This window comes from Balaenoptera borealis (genome assembly GCF_965194805.1).
Source record: "Balaenoptera borealis genome assembly, chromosome: 20".
In the NCBI taxonomy this organism is placed as follows: domain Eukaryota; kingdom Metazoa; phylum Chordata; class Mammalia; order Artiodactyla; family Balaenopteridae; genus Balaenoptera; species Balaenoptera borealis.
Genome location: NC_138879.1, coordinates 10,713,189 through 10,731,747, shown reverse-complemented (window position 1 = coordinate 10,731,747; position 18,559 = coordinate 10,713,189).

Here is an 18,559-nt window from a genome sequence, read left to right as displayed (position 1 = left end):
CATCTGGTGGAAACGAACGGCTCTTCGTTCTTTAAGTTGTGAAGAGTGGCACCCAACCCCCAAGTTTTAGGGCGCACGTAGGGAGAAAAGCAACTGCACCTTTTAAAAATTTGTTTCATGATTTTAAGGAAATGAATGTGGAGGAGATGGGATCGGGATTTGAGGACGTGGTTCTAACCTAGGACTAAGTCATTAATGGGCCCGCTAGGATTTGGCAGTCCATGTCCTTTGGATCAATTGCATGCGGCAGAGAGGAGACTGGACCGGGTTTAGAGAAGGCGGTGGGCTGGAGTCCGGTGGGGTCATCTTCGGCAGCCACCCTTAATGCTGTTCAGATCAGTATTCCATGAGCAACTCTTCCCTTAAATCATTTAGATCTTGAATCAGAGCAAGTCAAACTAGTAATAAAGGAGATATACGTTAGCGCTAACTTTTCTTCGTATCAGTACAGTTTAACTCAAAATTCATTTTCTGGCTTTGTTTCTCCCTTGGACACAGCTGCAAAGTACTCTCTGGGTTGAGTAAGTCAAAAAGTCGTTTCTTGTTGCAGGAAACTGTCTCAATGTAATTTTGATCATTAAAACCATATTTATAAAGGATTCTGCAGGAGAAATGTATTTTTGTTGTTGTTCTAATGGGAAAGGCCTACTGTAGAAAATATGGAACTTCGGGAGCCCATCTTTCAATTTCTGGCATGTTCTTCAGTTTATTTGGTTAAATAGGTTACATTCATACGATATCCTGGAGAGAACTTGGGTAACATTTGCAAACTGAGATATTATTTGCAAAGGAGGTGGGAAGAAGGAAGATTGCTTTTGGTGGGGGGTTGATTGCTTACTTGGGAGGGGCTGCAGCCCAGAATACCTGTTTTGGGATAAAACCTGCACTCCTGGGGTAGAGAGAACTGCGTACAATCTCTCTCCAGCTCTTTTTGTATCCTCATGTTGTGGAGCCAGGCAGTAAATTGTGGGGCTGAGGCCAAAGGTGTATTTATTGTAATCCTACAAATAGCTGGATCAGTTTCAACTCACATTTCCTTGCAGAATGCATCTTGGGTGTGAGGTTTTTGCCCTGGAGGTTTCCAGTTTCCTCTTGATGATATGTTATCCTGGGATACTTGCTTAATTTTTTTTTTAAAGAAAAGAAAGCTTAAAAAAGAGAATTTTTTCTTCCCCTAAGAAATAAATTTGTCCAGAATGTGATCCTAACTCATTGGGGGAAAAAAAATCAATTTCTTGGAAGGTTTAATACATACATTGTCTATCCAACTGGGGACACCCAGTTTGGGTAAAATAACGTTTAGATAATTTATTGGGAGAAACAAATATGACCTATTTGACTATAATTAAATTATCAGATAAATAGGGTGAGGTATGATCCTAAGTTTGTGAAGTGTTCCTTAAAAACAAAACTGGAAGTTGGCAGAATTGAAGAATGATTCCAGCTAATCCAATTGTGTCAAAACATGGGTTTGGACCAAAGCTGATTCCGTTTTGACTGTCATATTTAAGAATTATTAAGACAAGTTAGAACTAATTATTTTCTTATTCATTCAACAAATGGTTCCTCAGCATTTGCTGTCATCTAGACATGACTGGCTATAGTGCAGAGTCCGTAACAGCGCTGTCTAGTAGAAGTTTCAGAGAGGATGGAAATGCCTTATGTCTATGTGCTTCAGTGTCAGCCGCCAGCCGTCTGTGGCTAGTGAACACTTGAAATGTGCTGCTGAGGAATTACTTTTTAATTTAATTTCATTTTAAATAACTTAAATTTAAATAGCCACGTGTAGCTAGTGGTTAAGTACTTGGCAATACAAGTCCTTAGGAATGCAAGGACTATACTTTAGACGTATTTTCAACGAAAGTAATGCAATTATTGATACTTAAATTAATCCTGGAACATGAATAGTTTATCTACATTTCCATTTATACTTTACTGTATGTGAGAATGTTTAAAACATGTACAAAAAAGATATTAAAAAATACAGGCATACAGGCAAACATAAGTACTCTGTTTAATGCCACTTTCTTTCTGTGCAAGTGACAGCGCCAATGACAAATATTAAGTAATTAATGTCCGAAATACCACTAAGAAAGGTTAAATATTTTCATGCTGCTCTTGTGGATCCGAAAGCAAAGATACCGAGACAAGAAGTGAATGATGTGACGGTATTATTCTCAAGTCAATGGAAAAGTCAGGAATTGAGATGAAGCCAATACCCTGGATCTGTCAGCTTTGGCAGTTAAAACTAAATAACACTGGCTACATCTTACAAAACAGTTTCAGACCAGCTCTTAGTTTTTTTAACAAATACTGTCTCATTACCGTAATCAGAGTTGGCTAAAAGGAGTAACTAACACCATCCACACTGGACACACGCTCAATGGTCTGCATGGGATAAACTCAGGATGTATAATACATTGCACAAACTTGAGTATTTAATGTGATGATTTGTCCCCCAACCAAGTCCGCTCACATTTGCAAGACCGAGGTATAACTTACAGACTAGCTGTGTTATGTGATGCTGACTCTGTATATGCAATGGATAAATGTTATACATACGTGACACACAGTGTTTATGTATCAGAACTCAAGTAAAAATAAGCACAGTTAGGGCCCTTGCAGAAGTTCTCAAGCTTTCAGTTTGCCTAAGTATCCCCTGGGCACACAATGCAAATATTGACCCCTGGGCCCCACCCCAGACATCCTGACCCAGGAGACCCCAGAGGCCGTCTGCAGCTCACACTGTTTAGAACACTTCTTACAAAGGGCAGCCTGTCGCAGCCCTCGTTTTACAGATGAGGACAAGGAATCGTAAATTGCTTCAAGTCCTGAGGCTGTGGAGCCTGTTCCTGCCATTTCCCACTTGTGCCTGGTGGGGGCAGGCAGGCTACGTCTGGAAGTAGTGAGGCAGCCTGCACGCAGTAGGCCCTCCAGGGCTGCACGAGGCCCGCCCCAGGCCGCCTAGCCTATTGCATGGCCCCTAAACATATGCACAAACTGGACCGCCCTTGGATCCTGGGGGCTGGGGAGGTTAAGGAACGCTGTTGTAGGAGGTAGGGAACGACAATTAACCAACTCCCTTGCGATGTTGCTTTGGAGACCAGACCACAGCCCCCTATGAGAGACCTCTGTTGTCGAAGGCTTTTATTTTAAAGAGTGTCGTTTATTAATTTTGCAGTCATATCAGTCCATGATTCCAATTTCTTACTATTAGAAACAGTGCAGTGACGAACATCTTTATTTTTTTTCTTAATTGAAGTATAGTTGATTTTTGATGTTGTGTTAGTTTCTGGTATACAGCAAAGTGATTCCTTTATACATATATGTATATATAGACACATATATAAATATATTCTTTTTCAGATTCTTTTCCATTATAGTTTATTACAAGATATTGAACATAGTTCCCTGGGCTATACAGTAGGACCTTATTGTTTATCTGTTTTATATAGAATAGTTTGTATCTGCTAATCCCAAACTCCTAATTTATCCCTGACCCCCCTTTCCCCTGTGGTAACCATAAGTTTGTTTTCTATGTCTGTGAGTCTCTTCTGTTTTGTAAATAAGTTCATTATATTATTTCCTTAGATTCCACATATAAGAGATATCATATGATATTTGTCTTTCTCTATTTGACTTACTTCACTTAGTATGATAATCTCTAGGTCCATCCTTGTTGCTGCAAATGGCATTATTTCCTTCTTTTTTATTGCCGAGTAATATTCCATTGTGTATATATACCACATCTTCTTTATCTATTCCTCTGTCGATGGACATTCAGGTTGCTTCCATGTCTTGGCTATTGTAAATAGTGCTGCTATGAACATTGGGATACATGTATGTATTTGAATTAGAGTTTTCTCCAGATATATGCCCAGGAGTGGGATTGCTGGGTCACATGGTTAACTCTATTTTTAGTTTTTTAAGGAACCTCCATACTGTTCTCCATAGTGGCTGCACCAATTTACATTCCCACCAACAGTGTAGGAGGGTTCCTTCTTCACACTCTTCCCAGCATTTATTATTTGTAGACTTTTTTTTTTTTTTGGCTATGTTGGGTCGTCGTTGCTGCGTGTGGGCTTTCTCTAGTTGCGGCGAGCAGGGGCTATACTCTTCGTTGTGGTGCGCGGGCTTCTCATTGCCGTGGCTTCTCTTGTTGCAGAGCACAGACTCTAGGCGTGTGGGCTCCGGTAGTTGCAGCACGCAAGCTCAGTAGTGTGGCTCACGGGCTTAGTTGCTTTGTGGCATGTGGGATCTTCCCGGACCAGGGAAGTCCCTATTTGTAGAGTTTTTGAGGATGACCATTCTGACTGGTCGTACGTGTTTTTTTTTTTTGGCTGCACCGTGTGGCTTGTGGGATCTTAATTCCCAGACCAGAGATCGAACCCGGGTCCTCTGCCATGAAAGCACGGAGTGCTAACCACTGGACGGCCAGGGAATTCCCTGGTGGAACGTCTTTATCTTTGCATGTGCAGGGTGCTAGCACATCTCTGGAACAGCATGCCTGGATGCTGTACTGAAGGGCAATGGGTCTACTTTTTTTGTTGTTGGCTATTGCCAAAGTGTCCCCCAAGGGTCGGCACTGATTTAGACTGCCACCCCAGGTAGATGAGGTTGCCTCTGTTCCCGAATTCTCAGCAACTCTAGGAGGTATAAATCCATCTAGGGCATTTCTGAAAGTATTTGATGCTTAGCTAGTTTCAGTGGTATTCTAACACAAATTAGTCACGTCTGTTACACATCCCACATCTGCTTTTTTTCAAACCTTTGCCTGGTGCGGGATTGTTAGAGTGTAAAAATGATTTTATGAGTGCAATTTTCCAGTGTGAAATATCAATACATTATTTTCTCAAATTTAACAATAAGTTACACTTAACAAAGTTTTAAAATTTAGGCTGAAGTCCTTATTTAAAAACCAATAATTAGCTTGGGGATTCAAAGCAGTAAACAAATACACATCGTGAGTTTACTAATTGTCCTCCCTGGATGCTAAAGGCGATCTTGAGCATCCTCTATAAATCCTTTGGGCACCATCGATAAACCCAGTGGTTTCAGGAGTGATGGACCTGAGAACTGGGTTGCAAATCCTCTTGTGAATCAAATGCATGCTCTTGTTCACTCCCTTCATTTGCTGGGTTACTTCTTGTCTAAAAGAACCCAAACAAAGAAATGTCGCTCAGGTCATATGAAACAAGAGATTTTCGTTTCCCTCTTTAATCCTGCTGCTTTGGTGAGATAGTATGAAGATAAGTCGAAAGGACACATATTCTTTTAAAAAGTCATTTTCCTGCTTCTTGTTGGCAAAAATCTCAGTGATAATCAGAGGAACTGCATTTGAAGGCAAGGAATGTTAGAACCAAAAGGCACCGTGAAAATTCCGCTTTGCAGGTGAGTACAGGGTGGCCCAGAGGACGGCGGGAATGTCTAGCTTGACATGTCCAAGGCTGGGCCCCTGCTCATGCCGGGCAGCACCTTGCCAGCCCCCCAGCCTCCAGCCCTGCTCCTCCATCGCCATAGGCCTTTGTGGCTGTTAATTGAGCAAGGAGAGTGGGACATGCCCCGGGTGCCAAAAGGTTCAGACGAATACTGAAAAAACTCCCTCCCCGTCCTGTCCCCAGCAGCCTAGTTCTCCACTCTGGAAGCAACAAACTCGACCCCTTCCTAGGTTTTCTTCCAGGGGCTTTCTGTGCCTGAACCAGCAAGGATGCGTGGAGCATTTTCTCCTGGTGCACCCTCCTGCCGGTTTCTTCTGATCACACAAATGGTAGTGCACTAAGGCTGTTCTGCCTGCTGCTTTTTTTTTTCTCTTAGCTGTATGGCTCGAAGCTTACGCCCCAACAAGTGGATAGACCTACCTTGCTCCTTTGAATCTCTCCATGATATTCTGTAGTTGATGTATGGTAGTTTATACAAATAGATCCTGATTGACAGACGGTGAGTTGTTCCAATGTTTAGCTCTTGCTGCAAAGAGTAACATTTGTTTAAAAAACCAAGTTTTTCTGTTCTCTGGACTTTGAGAGGGGTGCAGGCCTGCAGCAGAAGTGTCCATGATGACGGCAGAAACAAAACCCTGGTTGAAATGCTGTTAATCTAATCACAATGCACGGCCATGTCCTGGAGCCCAGCTCCTTTGGCTCGGCATGTTCTCACAGGTTCTGTGAGCATCTGAAATAACTCCCAGTGCTGATGGTGGTGACCACTGTCTTTTGAGGTATTTTCATAGAATATTCCTCTTCGGGGCTGAAATCTTCTATTGTACACGTCCTGGCTATGTAAGTGAAAGGGGCTGCTATCGACACCACCATTTCATATTTCTTGGGGTTTAGTACAAGTTGCATCCTGCAGTCGCTGCTTTTTAGAGTCTCACGTCTTAGTGTGAATGCTGCTAATGGGAGCACATGTGTCCCAGAATGAATGGCACATCAATGTACCCACAACTTCAGTAGACAGAGTTGGACAAGATAGTGAGGGTGCATCCAGATAGGAATTTGCCAGGTGAATTTTGGGTTCAGAAGTGGTCATGAGACCACACACACAGCAAATATTTTTTACTGGCTCTTATGGCCTGGCATTGTGTTAGGCCACCCTGTAGGAGTGAGGAACAGGGCTGGCAGGGACCCCAGCCAGCAGTGACAACAGAGCAGGGCCCCCGGCCTCATTTGGGGGGTGAATTATATCAGTCAGGATCCTCCAGAGAAACAACCGATGTAGAAATGCCAATACCTAAAGAGATGTATTGCAGGGAATTGGCTTATTCCATTGTGGGCTGCCTGGCAAATCGGAAATCTTAAGGCAGGCCATCAGGAAGGGCAGGCTGGAATTCATGTTCACAGGCAGGATTTCTTCTTCCTCAGGGAAACCTCAGTTCTCTTCTTAAGGTCTTTCAACTGATTGGATGAGACCCACACAGATTATCCAGGAAAATCTCCTTTACCTCGAGTCAACGGATTGTAGATGTTAGTCACATCTACAAAATACTGTTGCAGAAACACCTAGATTAGTGTTTGTTTGAGCAACTGGGGACAATAATCCAGCCAGGTGGACACATAAGATCTCCAAAGTAATATGTTATTATGTGAAAAATCTAAGCATGGAGCAATAGTGTTTGAGTTTCCTAGGGCTGCCATATAAGCTACCACAAGCTTGAGGACTTAATAGAAATTTATTGTCTCACGATTCTGAGGGCCAGAAGTCTGAAATCAAGGTGTCAGTAGGGCCAGGCTCCCTTTGAAGGCTCTGGGGGGAAATCCTTGCTTGCTGGTATTAGCTTCTGCAGGTGGTTGCCCGCAATCCTTAGCATCCCTTGGCACAGGGACCATTCCATTCTCCTCCTCTATCTTCACATGGCCTCCTTCCCTGTCTCTCCTCTGTCTCTCTGTGTCTCAAACCTCCCTCTCCTTTCTCTTATAAAGACATTTTCAATCTTATAAGTCCAGTCATTGGTTGTAGGGCCCACCCTAAGTGCAGGATGCTCTTATCTTGACATCCTTAACTTAATCACATCTGCAAAGACCCTATTTCCAAATAAGGTCGCGTTCACAGGTACTGGAGGTTAGGACTTGGACATGTCTATTTGGGGGCCATTATTTAGCCCTCTACAAATATATATGATACTACTTCTGTTGTGCAACCAAAAGGAATTTGTGTGTTGGTGCATGTATACAAATCTTTTGAGAAGATACTCAAGACATGCATAACAGTGGTTATTTTTGGGGGGCAGTGAAGAGGTTTTTTTTTCTTAAGATTTATTATTTATTTATTTAATTTATTTTTGGCTGTGTTGGGTCTTAGTTGTGGCACACGGGATCTTCGTTGAGGCACGCAGGATCTTTCCTTATGGCGCATGGGCTTCTCTCTAGTTGTGGTGTGCAGGTTTTCTCTTCTCTAGTTGTGGCTTGCAGGCTCCAGGGCGTGTGGGCTCTGTAGTTTGCGGTACTCAGGCTCAGTAGTTGTGGCACTTGGGCTTAGTTGCCCTGCGGCATGTGGGATCTTAGTTTCCTGACCAGGGATTGAATCTGCGTCCCCTGCATTGTAAGGTGGATTCTTTACCATTGGACCGCCAGGGAAGTCCCTGAAGAGGTTTTTAATGATCAGTTTATGGCCTTGTGAATATTTGAAAAATTTTACCTTGTGCATGTATATATTTATATAAAATACTGTTTCCTGAGTTATCTAGCTTTTAAGCTCATGGATTACTTTGATCTTTGTTACAGTTTAATGTGTTATTTAAAACTCAAATTTTATAAAAATTTTCTGTAATAAAAATATTCAGGCCCTAGTCTCCCCTCAATATATTCTGATTTCTTTGTTGTGGAGAAATATTAAAGAAGATATAAATAAAAAAGACTGTTTGTTGGGAATTCCCTGGTGGTCCAGTGGTTAGGACTCTGAGCTTTCACTGCTGAGGGCGCGGGTTCGATCCCTGGTCAGGGAAATAAGATCCCTTAAGCCGTTATGCGTGGCCAAAAGAAAGGCTGTTTATGAGCTGGAATATTTGCTATTTTTAAGATGTCAACATCCCCAACTCGATCTAAGGATTTAACACACTCCCAATCAAAATCTCAGCATACTTAAAAAAAAAGAAATTGACAAGCTAATTCTAAAAGGACTTGGAATCATCAAGACAATCTCAAGGGACTTCCCTAGTGGTCCAGTGGTTAAGAATCCGTCTTGCAATGCAGGAGACACTGGTTCGATCCCTGGTCGGGGAACTAAGATCCCACATGCCACAGGGCAACTGAGCCCGTGAGCCACAACTACTGAGCCTGCGTGCTTTGGAGCCTGAGCACCACAACTAGAGAGAAGCCTGCATACTGCAATGAAGGGCCTGCGTGCCACAACTAAGACCTGATGCAGCCAAAAATAAATAAATAAATATATTTTTTTAAAAAAGACAATCTCAAAAAAGAACAAGGTAGGAGGACTCACAATTCAAAGTCTGGCTAGTTCACTGCTGTGGCCCCACTGTGTAGAGAGGGCTCGGGCACAAAAGACACTCGAAAACTTGTTGAATGAATGAAGAAGGTACTTCCTGTCACTCAAAGGTGAAGATGGCCAGGGAAGGACTTGGGTACAGTGGGGCTGCGGCATGAGAGACTTAGAGGCCAGGGCTCATCCACGGGCTTGTTGTAGGCTGCCTCAGACCACCTGCCAGAGAGGCAGCAGCAGATTGGAGCTGACTTCTGATGCTTTCACTACATGTGGGACACATCTCAACCTCAACCTCACGTGGAGGAGACAAAGACCAGATTCAGGGTCCACGGCTGAGACAGTGGTATGAGCAGTTTATGTACTGCCATGGGACCTGCAAAAGGATGGCAGGTGCAGTGTGTACCAGGGGACAGAGTGTACCAGGGATAGTACGTACCAGGGGACTATTCACCATGGGGCACTGTGTACCAGGGGACAGCATGACCCAGCGGCAATGTGTACCAGGGGACAGCATGTACAAGGGGACAGTATGTACTAGGGACAATGTGTATCGGGGGACACTACATGCCAGCCTGCAGCCCGGCCCATTTACTTGTAGCGACATTAGCATGATTCCTTCTGATCAAAGTTTAACACTCTTTTTGGTTTGAAAAATCCCATGAAAACGTTCAAACATTTTTCTGACTCTGACATGAATTGCCAAAATGTCCATGGAAAGAATTACCCCAACTTCCCGCGTCCCCCAGGTGTACACAACCTCCCTCTCACTTTCACAGGCTCATTCAGGCCTTTTCAGCTTGATGACCTCCTGAGGGTACATGAGGGTTTCTTGGTTTATTTAATTTGTGTATTGTTCTTTAATTGTTTCTTGATTTAAATTCCTTCCCATCAGGGTATAAACCCTCAAGGGTGGGAATGGAATTGGTGCATCCCTAAATCCACCACACCACCTGGCACAGAACAGTAACCCCAGCCTTAGCCATAAAAATGAATAATTTGAAGGTAGGCGTGGGGCAAATTCATCCCAAGAAAGAGCATATTAGTGATTTTAACCCCCCAAGTCTTCAATTAAATTAAAAATCAGTTTAGAAGGCCCTGGTAAAAGTTGGGTGACTATGTGAAACCAGCCCTCATGCACCGTGCGTGGGAATGCAAATGTCTTCATTGTTTCTGGAAAGTAATTTGCTAATGCGATTCCAGATCCTTAACACCAGTCACGCCCTTCTGTTATCCATTTGCCTAAGGAAAAAAAAATCAGAGATGCACAGAAAGATTTATTTATGTCCTGATTTGTTCACTGCAGTAGAGCTTATAATTAAACTGGAAACAGCTCAGTGTCCATCAGTGGGCAGCTGACTTAAATGGAGCGTGCTGTGCTCATCCAAGGAAAGTCTCTATGATCCTTAAAATACAAGTTTTAGGAGATCTTTTTAAATGACATGCTGGAAACCATGTGTAATGTTAGATAAAAAATGCAGATTAGATAAACACAAGCAGTGTGGTCTCAATATTATAAAAATATCTATATAGGTGCATCGAAAAAAAGAGTGGAGAGAAACAATAAAAATACTTTATGTGAGATTAAAATTAGTTTTTTGATGCTTCTTATACTTGTCTGTATTTTCCAAGATTTCTGTGATGAGTACACATTACGCTTATGGTCAGCATTTCTGAACTCAGATGCTCAAATTCGGACAGTTGGGTGGCAGGGTGGCAGGAGTGGGAGGGGGCAGACTCAAGAAGAACAGACTTTTTGAGTAAGAGTGGTAGAAATTATGAGAGGGAAGAAAAGTGAAGACGTGCTGGTTTAATTTTTTAAAAAATCATTAAAAAATTGTGCACCAGAACAAAGAAAGCTGTTGCATCTTAATAAGTTACAGCCCGTCAAATTTTTCTATTCATGAATTTTAATGCAGGAGAGGTAGCATTAAAATGCAACAAGTAGCGGGACTTCCCTGTTGGTCCAGTGGCTAAGGCTCTGTGCTCCCAGTGTAGGGGGCCGGGGTTCATTCCCTAGTAAGGGAACTAGATCCCACATGCCGCAACTAAGAGATTGCATGCTGCAACTAAAGATCCCACATGCGGCGACAAAGATTCTTCACGCCGCAACTAAGACCCGGCGCAGCCAAAAAAAAAAAAGCAGCAAGTGGTAAGTATCACAACTAGAAGAATTACGGAGAGAACAGTTGCCGCTGAGACTCTCAGGCATCTTTCTGAGAAATCACAGACCCAGTGGGCATGAAAGGGTGAGGCCTCGGACCAGACCCTGGCACTTTTGATGTCTTGATGGAGCATCTTGTTTCCCGGGCAGGATGTATCTGTATGCTTGGCTCCCTAGCCCTGGTTGTGGGGAGAGCGCCCACCTCCCTTTGGGGTGCCAACCCTCACCCTCTCCGTGTGGTTGTGTGTGCGTTGGCTGTGGGGCTGGACATGCATCCTGGGAGCTTATGCAGCTTCTGGCTTGGGGATGGCCGTGACTCAAGTGGGGGCAGTTACAGCCCTCCCCCGGCCTTCACCTAAGGACCCTGCGGGAGGGTCTTGCTTCCTCTGAGGTGGCTAAATTGGAGGGATATTCGTCATGCCCATCCCCCCGCCGCCCCTTGATAAGCGTGTCTACTGAGAGACCCTGAAGCCAGCACACAGAGAAAGGCAGGCTAAGAAGGAGAGAATGAGAAATAGAGAAAAATAGAGAGAAACCTGGGACAAACCCAGAGTATCCACAGGGGCCTTCCTAGTTGGGACATCCCCTTGGTGGCCCAAGCTAGTCTGAATTGGGTTTCTGCCCCCTCCCGTCAACCCAAGACTCATTTCAACTTCCCATCAAACATTTGTAAAACTTGATGTTCTAGGCCACAAAGAATATCAAATTCCAAAAGTGGAAACCATATGGGCCCCATTCTCTGATCACGAGGTAATAAAACAGGAGACTAACCAAAAAGGGGGGCTGTCTAGAAAGAATCTAAACAAACACATCACAGGAGCAGACATCAGCGTCAACAGGCACCTCAGAAGATGCTCCGTGTCACTGCTCATTAGGGACATGCACGTTAAAACCACACCTCTGCCGAGCAGAGACAATTTAGAAGACTGACAATAGTAAGTTCTGGTGAGGGTGTGGGGAAGCTGGAACCTGCACACGCTGCTGGGGGGAAGGCAAAATGGTTCAGCCGCTCTGGGGATCAGTTTGGCAGTTTCTTAAAAGTACATAGACACTTACCATATGACCCGGAAATCCCCCTACGTATCTATCCAAGAGAATTGGAAACACATGTCCACATGAATCTTGTACGTGAATGCTCATAGCAGCTTCATTCGGAAGAGCCAAATGCCCGTCAGCTGGTAAATGAATAAACAAGTTTTGGTACAACCATCCTAGGGACGGCTGCTCGGCAACTAAAAGGAAGGGATTACTGATGAAAGAAATAACACGGACACGTCTCAACGTCTTACGCTCAGTGAAAGAAGCCAGACACAAAGGACTACATATACATGCTTTCATTTCTATGAAATTCTAGAAAAGGCAAAACTTACAGACACAGGAAGCAGATCAGTGGCTGCCTGAGCCAGGGGTGGGGGGTGGGGGCTGTCTGCAGAAGGCACGTGGGGATTTTTGGCAGGATGCTCCCCAAACTGGACTGGGGATGTGGTCCTAAAGTCTTTCTTCACTGTCCTAGGATTTCCTCTGCCTCTCTCATGGGACAGCCATACAACAGAATGTCTTATGGTCATAAAAAGTGCTGTAGAATTTTTTTTTTTTTTCTTGTCCTGGGCAGACAGACGTGTTAAGTTTTTAAAAAAGCAGACTATAAAGCTATATACACAAAATGATTCCATGTTTGTTAACTATGTCCACAAAAGGCTGGAAATAACATTTGTCTAATTTTTGCTTATTTTTAAAAATCGTGTCTGCTCAAAGAATGTGTATTGCTTACATAATGAACAAATAGAAAAGGTATTTGTAAGAAAGCCTGGAGAGGGACTTCCCTGGTGGTCCAGTGGTTAAGGCTCCGCACTCCCAATGCAGGGGGCCTGGGTTCGTTCCCTGGTCAGGGAACTAGATCCCGCATGCCGCAACTGAAAGATGCCGCACATGGCAACGAGGATCCCGTGCGCCGCAACTAAGACCCGGCGCAGCCAAATAAAAAAAAAACAGAAAGTCTGGTCTTTTCTTTCATCATCTTCTGTATCCTAACACTTAATTATGGTGGTGGTTGCACAACTATATACATTTACCAAAACGGATAGAACTGTTTAAAATGGGTGTATTTTATTGTATTTAAGCTATATCCCCCAAAGCAGAAACTAGTGAAACTGGAGAAATCTGAATAAGGTTTGTGGATTGTATCAATGTCTATTTCCTGGTTGTGATATTGTGCTATAATTATGCAAGATGTCAACTTTGAGAGAGGCTGGCAACCACCAGAAGCTGGAAGAGGCAACGAAGAGTCCTCTTCTAGAGCCTTCGGAGGGAATGTGCCCCTGCCGACACCTTGATTTCAGACTTCTGGTGTCTGGAACCATGAGAGGATAAATTTCTGTAGTTTTAAGCCATGTGGTTTGCTGTACTTTGTTATAGCAGCCCCGGGAAACTCATACAGAGGACTTTGAGCCCCTGATGGTTGTGACATTTGAATCATTGTGGAGGGATGGTTAGGCAATGAGAGGTGTCAGACTAATTGGTAATCTTTTAAGAAAAAAATAATAAAGTTGTACACTTTACACTGACACAAAAATTTAAAAATATCAGATGGATAAAAGGTTAAATTTTTTTAAAAAGTAAGGCTATGACAGAAGAAAATATAGGAAAGATAAATTTGTTTACTCATGGAAAGTCCTTTCTAAGCATAATACAAATGTCATTAAAATAAAAAAGATGAATAACTATAAAGATGCATTAAAAAGCAAATGCAGGAATTCCTTGTTGGTCCAGTGTTTGGGACTCAGGGCTTTCACTGCTGGGGCCCGGGGTTCCATCCCTGGTCAGGGAATTATGATCTTGCAGGCCTGGTGGTGCAGTCAAAAAAAAAAAAAAAAAACAAATGCAGTGCTGAAGCTTGGTTAGGTCTTTGTTTGAAAAAGAAATTTTGGGGACAGCTGGGAAAATTTGAATCTTGATTGAATATTAGATGAGATGGAGAATGATTTTTCATTTTCTCAGGTGTGATAATGGTTTTGCAGCTAGGTAGGAGGCGGGCCTGGTTCTCAGGCGATGTATATTGAGGTATTTAGTGGGGAAATGCCATCAACACCTACAACTTCTTTTCATATGAATCGGCAAAAACAAATTGATAAAACAAATGTGGCAAAATGCTGAGAATTAAGTGGAGAGTACCCTGGTGTTCATGAGCTCTTCCTTCAACTTTGCTGTATGTTTGACATTTTTTATCATGAAAAGGTAGTGAGAAAAATGAAATTATAGGTGGACAGTATGTTAATATCCATGCTTTATTCTTTTTTTTTTTAAATTTTATTTATTTATTTATTTATTGTTTTGGCTGTGTTGGGTCTTCGTTTCTGTGCGTGGTCTTTCTCTAGTTGCGGCGAGCGGGGGCCACTCTTCATGGCGGTGCACGGGCCTCTCACTATCGCGGCCTCTCTTGTTGCGGAGCACAGGCTCCAGACGCGCAGGCTCAGTAGTTGTGGCTCACGGGGCCAGTTGCTCCGCGGCATGTGGGATCTTCCCAGACCAGGGCTCGAACCCGTGTCCCCTGCATTGGCAGGCAGATTCTCAACCACTGCGCCACCAGGGAAGCCCATGCTTTATCCTTTATAGAAATAAAAAAAGATATACACTATAATACGTAAAATAGATAAAAAACGAGGACCTACTGTATAGCACAGGGGACTATATTCAATATCTTGTAGTAACTTATAATGGAAAAGAATCTGAAAAAGAATAGATATATATTTTTATGTATAACTTAATCACTATGCTGTACACCTGAAACACTGTAAACCAACTGTACTTCAATTAAAAAAAAAGAAATAAAAAAAAAGAGGTCCTGGGGAATTCCCTGGTGGTCCAGTGGTTAGGACTGTGTGTTCTCACTGCCAAGGGCCCAGGTTCAATCCCTGGTCAGGGAACTAAGATCCCACTAGCTGTGCAGCATGGCCAAAAAAAACAAAAACAAAAACAAAGAGAGACTCCAAGAAAAAAATGGGCAAAGAGACATAAAGAAGCAATTTGCAGAAAAAAAGTTAAGATGGTAAATAAATACACGGAAAAGATGATCCCATCCTAGTAATAACCAAATAAATGCAAATTAAAATATCAATTACAGCACCTATTTTCACCCATCAGATTGTCAACAATTTTTTTTTTTCGGGCCCACTATGCGGCACGCAGGATATGGGACATGCGCGCCGTGCCCACTGCATTGGAAGCACAGAGTCTTAACCACTGGACCACCAGGGAAGACCCAACAGTTTTGTTTTTTTTTTTTAAATAAATTTATTTATTTATTTTTGGCTACGTTGGGTCTGCATTGCTGCGCATAGGTTTTCTCTAGTTGCGATGAGCAGGGGCTACTCTTCGTTGCAGTGTGCAGGCTTCTCATCGCGGTGGCTTGTCTCTGTTGCCGAGCACAGGCACGTGGGCCATGTGGCTCACGGGCTTAGCTGCTCCGCGGCATGTGGGATCTTCCCAGACCAGGGCTCGAACCCGTGTCCCCTGCATTGGCAGGGGGATTCCCAACCACTGCGCCACCAGGGAAGCCCGGGCAAGCGGATTCTTAACCACTGTACCACCAGAGAAGTCCCGGCCCAACAGTTTTAAAAATTGATACTACAGAAGCATTTAAGGACAGATGGTGGGGACGTAGGGAGGGATACAAGCTCAAGTGTGGGTCGGCTGCATGCAGTCAGCCTTGGCCATCAACAGAGACCGCGAAAGGAGGGGAGAAAACTTCGTTCCAGGGGCCCCATTTGAAAAACAAACACAGTGTTCTTTTTTAAAGTTTTTAAATTTTTATTTATTTATTTTTTAAAAAACATCTATCTTTATTTATTTATTGGCCGAGCCATGCGGCATGTGGGATCTTAGTTCCCCGACCAGGGATCGAACCCACGCCCTTGTCAGTGAATGCACGGAGTTCTAACCCCTGGACCACCAGGGAATTCCCCACATTTTTCCTGATTATGAAAGTAAAACAGGGCTTCCCTGGTGGCGCAGTGGTTAAGAATCCGCCTACCAATTCAGGGGACACGGGTTCGAGCCCTGGTCTGGGAAGATCCCACATGCCACGGAGCAACTAAGCCCGTGCGCCACAACTACTGAGCCTGCGCTCTAGAGCCTGCGAGCCACAACTACTGAGCCCACGTGCCACAACTACTGAAGCCTGCGCACCTAGAGCCCGTGCTCTGCAACAAGAGAAGCCACTGCAACGAGAAGCCCGCGCACTGCAACGAAGAGTAGCCCCTGCTCACTGCAACTAGAGAAAGCCCGCGTGCAGCAACGAAGACCCAAAGCAGACAAAAATAAATAAATAAAATAAATAAATTTATAAAAAAAAAAAAAGAAAGTAAAACATATTCCATAGAAAATACATGAACATTTAGATAAAATAAAGATCACCTAGAAAAAGGGCAGTATTAATATACTTATATAATTGATTCTTCCTTACTATTTTATACGGTTTATAATCTTTATCCTTTCTTCACTTAACATTACACCAGGAGCATTTTCCCATAAAAAGAAAGTTCTTTGCAAACGTAATTTTACATGATGGCACAGTTGTCCCTGGATAATTGTCATTGTTGAGCACTTACATGCCAGGGACTGTGACGACAGTTTATAGAGATGATCGTGTTTAATCCTCGTCTCACACTAGTCCAAGAAGCAGGTAAAATTATTATTCCCACTTTAGCAACTTTAGATTTCCTACTTTGGCTTGTGACCCCTTCCTGCATCTTCCGGGCCAGCGGTGCAGCATTGTCTGTTGCTTCCTCTGACCTCTGCTTCCCCCCTCACATCTCCTCCTGACTCCCACCCTCCTGCCTTCCTCTTTCACTTATAAGGACAACTGTGATTACATGGGCCAACCCGGATAATCTGGGATCATCTCCTATCTCAAGGCCCTTACCTTTATCATGTCTGCACAATCACTTTTGCCTTGTAAGGCAGCATATTCACAGGCTCTGGGCTTTCAGACGTGGACATCTCTGGGGGCTGTTATTCTGCCCACCACACTTGCCCACATGACACAGTGTAAGTGATGGAGGCCAGATTCCTCCCTGCTGACACATTGTGATCTATTCAACCTCTGCAAATTGTTGGCTGGTTAGATTATTTCCAGTTGTTTTAACATTGAATAAATAATGCTGGATAAGCATTTTTGAATAGAAAACATTTTGTAATTTGAATTATTTCCTTATGGTATGTTTTCTTGGAGGGAATCTTGGGATCAAAGGGTATAATAATTTCTGTTGCTCTTGATACTAAGAGCTGTCCAAAAAGATTGGCCACTGTCCACCCCCAGTAGCACCATATTTATCAGAGAATTCTAGCTCACATTTTTGTCTTAGAGCAGGAACAGCAAAAAGTGAATCCAGTTGGCATGGAGACCAAGTGCTGAGGCGGAGGACTTCTGCTCAGGTTGGGGGCTGAAAACTGCTGTTCTCAGGTGGAACCTGGCCCATAGATCTCCTTTATTTTGCTTGCACACTTTAAAAAATGTATACATAATTCACCAAGATAAAATTCACCATTTTAAAGTATACGATTCAATGGTTTTTAGTATATTAATAAGGTTGTACAACCATCATCACAGTCAGTTTAGCGCATTTCCACCATCCCCCAAAGAAACTCTGAACCCGTCCGTGGTCACTCTCCATCCTCCCCCACCCCTCGACCACCCAGCCCCTGTAAACCACTAACCTACTTTCTCTCTCTATGGAGTTGCCTACTCTGGAATTTCATATAAATGGAATCATACAATACGTGGCCTTTTGTGTCTGGCTTCTTTCACTGAGCACCATGTTTTCAAGGTTCACGTTTGGCGTGTGGTGTGTCTGCTTCACCCCTGCGTATGGTGAGTAACACTCCACCACGTGGATGTGTCACGTGTTGCTTATCCACTCATCCACTGATACGACCTTTGCGTTGTTGTCACTTTTTAGCTGTTACAAATAATGCTGTTGTGAGCCTCAGTGTGCAAGTCTTTCTTTGAACACCCATTTTCCATTTTCTGGGGTATACACCCAGGAGTGGAATTGAGGGATTCTGTGGAATTCTCTGTTTACCTTTTTGAGGAGCGCAGTGGCTGCACCATTTTACATCCCCACCAGCAACGCACAGGTGCCAATTTCTCCACATGCTCAACAACACTTTTCATTTTCCGTATTTTAAATTCTAGCCATCCTAGTGGATGTGAAGTGGTATCTCATCGTGGTTTTGATTTGATCTCCCTAATGTACACATGTTCTTTTTAATTGGAGCTAGTCATCTCCTGAAAAAATGTAAAAGTCAGGTAACCCTGGGTGGATTCCCCCACCACGGGCTCCTGCAAGCACCCGCTTTCTCTCTCGCTCCTGTTTGCCATTCTGGACTTAGGGGCCTACCCAGCCTGGATGGCAACTCCCATGGAGGGTGGGGTGCTGCTTGCTCGGTGCTGTCTCTAGACACTGG